Source organism: Lithobates pipiens, unplaced genomic scaffold (assembly GCF_037356315.1).
Source record: "Lithobates pipiens isolate NorthernLeopardFrog02 unplaced genomic scaffold, aLitPip1_a1.2 Scaffold_23, whole genome shotgun sequence".
In the NCBI taxonomy this organism is placed as follows: domain Eukaryota; kingdom Metazoa; phylum Chordata; class Amphibia; order Anura; family Ranidae; genus Lithobates; species Lithobates pipiens.
Window position 1 is genome coordinate 217,109,867 of NW_027507785.1, and position 9,934 is coordinate 217,119,800.

Here is a 9,934-nt window from a genome sequence, read left to right on the forward strand (position 1 = left end):
ATGTGTCATTTATGCTCGTAAAACGCCTGAAGATGCTTCTTCAATGTTGGACCTTTGTATGTTGACAGGCTGTGTAAAAGTCCCACACATGTGGTATCACCATACTCGGGAAGAGTAGCAGAATGTATTTTGGGATGTAATTTGTTGTATGCATATGCTCTGTGAGAGAAATAACCTGTTAATATGACAATTTTGTAAAAAAAATCAACAAAAAAAAAAAATCGTCATTTTGCAAAAAAAAATAATCATGCTACTTACTTAATACCTTGGAATGTCTACTTTCTAAAAAGGGGTAATTTGGGGGGTATTTGTACTTTCCTGACTTGTTAGTGTCTGAAGAAATGAGATACACCTGATGTACTGAAGGCCTGATCAGATGTGATCAATTTTCAGTGATTGGTACCATAGTTTGTAGACTCTATAACTTTAAAAAAGACCAAATAATTTACACTAATTTAGGTTATTTTTACCAAAGATATGTAGCAGTATAAATTTTGGCCAAAATTTATGAAGAAAAATTACTAATTTGCAAAAAATTTTGATGGAAAAAGAAAAAGGCATTTTTTTCACAAATTTTTTTATTTATAGCACAAAAAAAAAACCCCACTAGTGATTAAATACCACCAAAAGAAAGCTCTATTTGTGTGAAAAAAAGGACGCAAGTTTCATATGGCTACAGTGTTCCATGACTGAGTAATTGTCATTCAAAGTGTGAGAGCGCTGAAAGTTGAAAATTGGTCTGGTCAGGAAGGGGGTGTAACTGCACTGTATTGAGGTGGTTAAACAGTAGGTAATATGCAATTTGGGCTGGATTACAGTGGCTATAGTTTTATAATTACTTATTATAATGGACTGAATGAAAAGAAGCATCAGAGTGGAAGAGTTTACTTCCTCCTTAATTATAATAATCATTATTATCGAACATGAAATAGTTAGTCTCGTATGACATTTAGATATCAAAAATTATTTACACTTTAAAGGCAGTAAGGCAATAGCATTGCTCCCTGACTATCTATCTAATATATACAGTTGTAACAATATTAGTGTTGTTATCTGGATAGATCCCTATCTCTTCTTGGCCAAAGAAGACCCACTGACTCAGAAAAAACAAACAATGCAAAAGCACCTTATCCTATAAGAGCATTGTGGGATATGTACACAGTGCTTTTAAAACTATCCTCAGCCCAAGCAGCATGAAACGTGAGAACATCCTATATATGTCTACATTATTTACATTTTTGAAAGCAGGCTCCATTCTCTGTAAGGCCGCGTACACACGGGCGGACTGTTCGCCCAACTTAGTTTGTCAAACAATCCGACAAACAGTCCGCTCAAAATTTGCATGAGCGGACTTGACCACACACGATGAACGAACAGTCCGCTGAAAGCGTGCGCGATGACGTGAACGGCACGTACGACGGGACTAGAAAAACGACGTCCTATACACTGCAATGCAACCTTCGGCGTGTAAATCCTTTCTGAGCATGCGTGGAACTTAGTTTGACGAACAAGCCTACACACGAGCGGACTGTCCGCTCAAACCAAGTTTCAGCGGACTGTCTTACGGGAATTCCGAAAAACTTTGTTCGTCAGACTGTCCGCTGAAACTGTCCGCTGAAGCCCACAAACGAGCGGACTGTCCGCTGAAACACTGTTCAGCGGACAAAGTTGGGCGAACAGTCCGCCCGTGTGTACGCGGCCTAAGAATGCCAACCCCCTTCATCAGTAGTATAGAACTATAACCTTCAAACATATTTTGATCAGTAACAGTCCTGAAACATATGTGTATGAGTCCATTATTAGAAGAAATAGGCAATCATTTCCCTATCACAGCTTATTCTAGCTAGCAACATGCTCAATGTCCATGACTGATTACCGTCCATTAACTTTACTTCAAATGGACTACATTTCCCAGCAATTCCTTTTCTTCTTTAAAGGAAACTCCGGGGACAGGGCATGACTGCATTTCAAGCAACAAGCAGTCAGGCCAAATTGCAAGAGACCACACTTCAGGACACAGGCTCCCTTGCAAGGACATCTTCAGTGTGCCCACATGGCAGCCAAAGACAGAAACTTTTATCGTTCTTTTGCAACCAGCAACCTGCTAAAGTTCACAGATCGCTCTTCAGGGTGAAACACTCCCAATAACTTTAATCTTTAGCCAACAGGCTCATGTGATCACTTCCTGTAACTGCCAGCAGCCTTCAGTCCAGCACAGTCCTGGCGTTACAGATTTCTGGGATATTCCCATTAATAACATTTTAAATGGGTGTGCAAGGTAACTGTGAGCAGAGTGTCCTTGACATCACACAACCTATATTTGTAATCCATGCTGTGAGTGTGGTATGGAATCTTAATTAAGATCTCAGTGTTTTATTTCTCAGTGCCTCCAACCTTACGGTAAATTAGTGCATACCGCAATCCTTTCCTGGGTTCGTTAATTAATGGGGTTTTCTTACCAAGGTATAAATATCTCCCAACAAAATTTAAAAAAAAAGTAAATAATTAACGAGTATATTAATACAATTTCATACAGAACTAGGATTTCGGGTGATTGATATTTCACACATACATTATCAAAACATCAACAAAGAAATGATATATTTAAATATTACAATTTACTCAGGGAAGCCCAAATTGGTCTGTTGGAAAAATATGTGCGGTAATCGCACTTTATATCCAAGAACACAATAGTCCTTGTCGCTCAGGGAAACAGTCCTCTGAATTTCTTTGGCCGGAAGGAATCCAAAGTATGTCTCACAGAGTCTACAGAAAAATATTGAAATTTTTAAATAAATATTAAACCAACAGGGCTGTTAAAATTAGATGGAGCAATGGAACCACAGAAATTTAAATGGATGTCAACAAGTTTGTCTGAATTCCCCTAAACACGGCTACAATCATACACGGCCTAGACAATCAATTAATGTCAATACATAGACTATAAAATATAATCCCTACAATTTTGAGAGAAAAGATAATTAGGATTTGTATGATTTGTATCTTATCAACAGCTTAAATGGGGAAGATGTCTGCCAATCTCTCAGTACATCAAGTGGTTCCAGTCATAAGGTCCAGCAAGATAGGGAGTCCAATATCAGCAGGCTTCTTGGTCATCTAGGGGTGTGTCTGGTGTGTGAGTTGTGATCCTTTCTCAATGGCCCTCACAACCTTTATACCATTTTGGAACTATAAGCTCATAAAATTATCATATGCTCAGCCCAGGTTTGGCTCATTCTCCATTAGTTGTGAAATTCTAATGATTTACCTGAAAAAATTTAGGTAATATCATCTTCAGCCACTGGATGTGTCTGAGTACAGAAAATGTGTTCTAAACTTATTTGTTACAAGAAAAATATGTTGTTTTCTTGTATAATAGGTATTATATCTATATATTGGGGCTATGAATGTATGTATACCGTATATACTCGAGTATAAGCCGAGATTTTCAGCCTCTTTTTTGAGGCTGAAAGTGCCCCCTCGGCTTATACTCGAGTCATCGCTGTCTGTCTGCCCGATCAGCGTGTCGAGCAGACAGACAGCGGCCATTCTAGGATTCAAAGGCCGCGCCTCCGTCGGTGATAGGCGGAACACTGAATTTCCCAGCAGTCTGTGTTCCGCCTATCACGGACATCCTCTCATCCTCGTCCGTAGTATGAGGATGAGCGGACGTCCATGATAGGCGGACCACTGACTGCTGGGAAATTGAGTGTTCCGCCTATCACGGACATCCGATAGGCGGAACACTCAATTTCCCAGCAGTCAGTGGGAAATTGAGTGTTCCGCCTATCACCGACGGAGGCGCGGCTTTTGAATCCTAGAATGGCCGCCGACGAAGAGCTGAAGGACGGAGGCTCGGCTCGGGACGGGCCGGGACGGGACGCAGGCTGGACGGGACGCAGGCTGGACGGGACGCAGGCTGGACGGGACGCAGGCTGGACGGGACACAGGCTGGACGGGACACAGGCTGGACGGACACAGGCTGGACGGACACAGGCAGGCTGGACACAGGTAGGCTGCACGGACACACACACACACACACACACACACACACACACACACACACACACACACACACACACGGATGCATGCACACACACACACACACACACAGGGATGGATGGACACACACACACATGGATGCATGGACACACACACACACACACACACACACACGGATGCATGGACACACACACACACACACACGGATGCATGGACACACACACACACATGGATGCATGGACACACACAGGGATGGATAGACCCACAGGGATGGACGGACACACAGGGATGGACAGGCATGTCTCACCCTCGGCTTATACACGAGTCAATAATTTTTTCCAGTTTTTTGGGGGTAAATTGGGGGCCTCGGCTTATATTCGGGTCGGCCTATACTCGAGTATATACGGTACATTGTTTATGGACCCCCAGCAATTGGTATAAAAAAAGAATCATTTAGTAAGATTAATTGATTAATATACACAATATATTAATATATTACAGTGTCTATGTCTTTACAACCATGATGGTCTCTAAAACACAGTTCTTCATTCATTCTATATTAAAATATTATATTCCTATTTTTAACATCACATGTATTCATAATGCAACGTGTATACAGGTTATCAGTGTTTTCTTAAAATGTTTGATATATAGCATTTGCATCACTTATGATTATATAACAAAACAAAAAAAAATACAGGAATTGAAAATCTTTCCAGTCATTTAGTCGACTAGTCATAATATTAATTATTGTGATTAGGATTTTAGTGTTCATTTAAATATTTGCACTTACTAGATATGTTGCTAGGCTTAATCACCTTTTTTGTTGTGATGCCAAATATGAATAGTGTATGTATTTGTGGCTAAGTCTTTATTTAAAGTCCTCTGTATGGCTGAACAGTAACCCATTAGTTGGGGCATTGCGAGCACGGGGACACGAGATGAGCGCACGTGCAATGGGACTGCTTCCGCCCGTAATTGGTGTAAGGGGTATAATAGGATCTGTTGCTGTGCCGTATAGCCAAATCCATGATTACGTCTGTGTGACGAAAAATGTTGGGGCGTGGCTATACGGCAACCACCGCAAACGTCTGACGTGTCACGCTACACTAGGGATGGGAAAGATCTGAATCTAAAGAATGGGTGAGGTTGAGACAGAGTCCGCACACCTCGGGTCCACCGTGACTGCTATACACCACTTTGGGCATTTAATGGAAAGTTTGCTGTGATGTTTTCTGCTTACTTTGAAGATATTGATGTGAGTGCAATGATTGAAGATTTTGTAGTGGTATATTAAACTGGTTTTATGGTATTACACTATTGGAGCACTTTTTATTGTTTTCATGTGGAGAGGTCTGAGTTTTCTCATGGCTGGATACTTGAGTTCACTTTAACCCTTTCTGTGTGGTTTAAAAGCATTATAGCCAAGCACGAGAGTGTGAGGCAATTTGAGTTGGTGAGTGCGTTTTCTAAAGGCAGCGGAATCACTTTAAGAAGATACTACACTGAATTGTTGCTTTTGGATTACTTTATGGACTTTTTGTTCTAAAAATATACACATATATTTTTTCACTTGTCACAGGGTGATAATATAATATAATATTATAATATATAGATAATATAATATTCTACACTTATAACAAACAACAGAGGTGAAGTTTAACGCAACCAAAAAAAGCTGAATATACTGAAAATTTTTGTGCACCAAGAAAAACCATGAACAAATTTGAAGTATATATTGATACGCATAAGTTCATACGAACCTTGAATATGAAAAAATATTTTTTGGGTCACCCTGTCGACTCTAGCAATAGAGTCATCAGTGTTTCAGATAGAGTAGAAAGTGGCTTAAAAAAAAATTCAATATTTAAACCACAAGATTCAAATAATCACTTTATTTAGTTTTTTAAAAAGTTGGTCTTGAAAGATATTGAAGCATTGACCCTAAAGAGGATAGTAAACCCTGATCACATTAAGCAAGGTATTAAATCCTTAGAGGACAGAAAAAATATAATTATGAGTCCAGCGGATAAAGGAGGTGGTGTAGTGGTGATGGATAAGTCCTTTTACAACAATCAAATAATAATGAAATTATTGGAGGAAAAAAGCACTTATAGGAGGTTAACCTCTGATCCAACAGAGTCCCTTAAATTAAAACACAATTGGACTCATTGGTTTAATGGGGCTATATAACTAATGCTTTGAACTCAAATGAAAGAAGATACCTGGTCCTTAGTGCATGTAGATTCCCTGTGATTTACATGCTCACAAAAATCCACAAGGATACACAATGTCCACCACCACAACCAATTGTTAATGGAATTGGGTCAATTACAGCAAGATTGGGAGAGTATCTAGACAAGTTCCTTCAGCCGAGTGTCAAGATCACAAAGGTCTATTTAAAAGATACTTCAGAATTATTGAAGTTACTTGCAGAGGTAAAATTAAATCCTTCCTCAGCTGCATATTTGTTGACTGCAGATGTATTCTCGCTGTATACTATAATACAGCATGAGGATGCATCACTAGGGCTAAATTTGGTGCTGAGCAGAAGAGATGATATACCACACATGCAGAAATGTTTTTTGGGACATCTATTGGATTTCTGCATGTCGCATAACTATTTTTGGTATAATGGCCAATTTTTTTCACAGCAGGTTGGCATGGCTATCGGAGCAAAGTTTGCTCCCAGCCCAGCCAACCTGTTTATGGCTGAATGGGAAGATAGGAATGTGTTCAGGAGACAGAGACCCCAATTGAGGTTCTACCGGAGATTCATAGATGACCTACTGTTTATTTGTGGTCTGAAGAAACTTCTAAATTTCTGGGGATCTGAATAACAACTCAAATAATATTGTGTTGAATTATCAAATTAGTGACAAGACTGTCAATTTTTTGGATGTAACTATTGAAAGGAATCTCAACGACTTGAGCACCAAAGTATACTTCAAACCGACAGATCGGAAGAGTTACTTATCCATTAGAAGTGGGCATCATTCTGCTTGGATTAGAAATATTCCAAAGGGGCAGATACTTAGAGTAAGGTGCAATTGTAGTAAACAAGAAGACTATTATATACAAGCTAATATACTTAAAGAAAAATTCATCCAAAAAGGTTATGAAAAGAGCTCCCTGAATGAAATAATTAATGAAGCAGCAAATATTCCAAGGGATCAATGCTTAAAGAAAAAAGAGCTTCAAGTAGGTAATGACCAACATCAATGTCGATTTATTTCAAATTTCCATTATCAGTATAAAGAAATTGAAAATATTTTTAGAAAACACTGGTATATTCTATGTAGAGACAGGCATTTGGGGGAAGTCTTACCCGAACAACCAAAATGTATTTATAGAAGAGCACCAAATTTTGGGGACCAGGTAGTTAAAAAGATCTTGGACCCACCTGACCAACAAACATTAAAAATTAATCTGAAGGGGTTCTATTCATGTAGAAAATGTATATGCTGTCGAACGGTGAGGGTAAATAATAGGGGCATGACTAGCATTAAGAACAAGGATGATGAAACATTTGAGATAAAAGAGTTCATCACTTGTAATTCCTCATATGTGGTATACCTGTTGTGGTGCCCATGTGGGTTATTTTATGTGGGATGAACAAAAAGATTATTGAAAATCCGTATTGCTGAGCATTTAGCTAACATCAAAAAGGGTTTTAAATATCATAGAGTTTCCTACATTTTAAAGAAAAACATAACCAAGATCCCACTCTATTACAGTTTTGTGGGAAAGACTGTGTGTTTCCATCTTGGAGGGGTTTGAAACGGGTATGTGATTTGTTTCAGGTGGAAACTCGTTGGATTTTCTTGTTAAAATGTATTTTTCCAAGAGGCTTAAACATTGAGGTAGACCTCAATTCCCTCATTAATAATTTTTAAGAATTGAACATTATCGGCTTCTAATGTTTAGGATCAATTTGCTTTGATAAATATAGTTTTATAATTATATATGTATACTGTATATAGTGTACAGGTTATAGATTATAGATAGGTTGTGTTAATAAAGTGATGCATAGTCTGCTAAGTGGATTAATACTCACAAAATAAAAGTAGAATTGAACAGAATTAATTGAATGGAGAGTGGTACTATAACAACTTACCAGTGGATGTTCACTAGTGTAAGATCACTTCATTTTAAATATAAATATATATATATATATATATATATATATATATATATATATATATATATACCGTATATACTCGAGTATAAGCCGAGATTTTCAGCCTCTTTTTTGAGGCTGAAAGTGCCCCCCTCGGCTTATACTCGAGTCATCGCTGTCTGCCTGCTCGATCAGCGTGTCGAGCAGACAGACAGCGGACATTCTATCCTTCAAACGCCGCGCCTCCGCCTCCGCCTTCGCCTGTGATAGGCGGAACACTGAATTTCCCAGCAGCCTGTGTTCCGCCTATCACGGACATCGTCTCATCCTCGTACTACGGACGAGGATGAGACGATGTCCGTGATAGGCGGAACACAGGCTGCTGGGAAATTCAGTGTTCCGCCTATCACAGGCGAAGGCGGAGGCGCGGCTTTTGAATTTTAGAATGGCCGCCGAGGCGCCGACGAAGAGCGGCGATCCTGGCAAGGCACGGGACGGAGGCAAGGCAAGGCACGGCACGGGACGGGACGGAGGCAAGGCACGACACGGGACGGAGGCAAGGAGGCAAGGCACGGCACGGGACGGAGGCAAGGAGGCAAGGCACGGCACGGGACGGAGGCAAGGAGGCAAGGCACGGGCTCGGGACACAGGTAGGCTGGACACACACACACACACACACACACACACACAGGGATGGATGGATGGATGGAGACACACACACACAGGGATGGATGGATGGAGACACACACACACAGGGATGGATGGATGGATGGACACACACACACACAGGGATGGATGGATGGATGGACACACACACACACAGGGATGGATGGATGGATGGACACACACACACACAGGGATGGATGGATGGATGGACACACACACACACAGGGATGGATGGACGGACACACAGGGATGGACGGACACACAGGGATGGACGGACACACAGGGATGGACGGACACACAGGGATGGACAGGCATGTCTCACCCTCGGCTTATACACGAGTCAATAAGTTTGCCAGTTTTTTTGGGGGTAAATTGGGGGCCTCGGCTTATATTCGGGTCGGCCTATACTCGAGTATATACGGTATATATATATATATATATATATATATATATATATATATATATATATAAAATTGATTGTATATGTTTTTTATATATTTGTATTCATTTTTAACATATATCACATTTTTTATTGTATTTTATATATTTTTTTTTATTTAGAATTATCTTGCGGATCAGTTATTAGTTATCAAGAATTATATTTACCTGACCGCGCAATATGTACGAACCACACCAGTTATGTCTACCACACCAATTATATAAAATATTACATACAAGCTGTAAGAAATTACTCATGTCCTCTCTCCTCCTGTGGCACAAAAGTGCTCCCAATTGAGGTGCCGCACCGGGAGAGGAGACCATTTGTATATACCTTTATCTCCCTTCTTTGATTTACATGCAATTTGTTGAATGTTAATCAGTTCCTAATATCTTAAAATGTACTCAACAACATTGTTGCACGATGTACAATACCTAATTGTACTCTATACCTACCTGTATAAACCAATAAAACATTTGGAGGAGAAGAATTATATTTACCAACATTCAGGGATAATTCCAGTCATTTAGTCAACTAGTCATAATATTAATTATTGTGATTAGGCTTTTAGTGTTCATTTAAATATATGCACTTACAAGATATGTTGCTGGGCTTAATCACCTTTTTTGTTGTGATGCCAAATATGAATAGTGTATGCATTTGTGGCTAAGTCTTGTTTAAAGTCCTCTGTATGGCTGAGCAGTAAC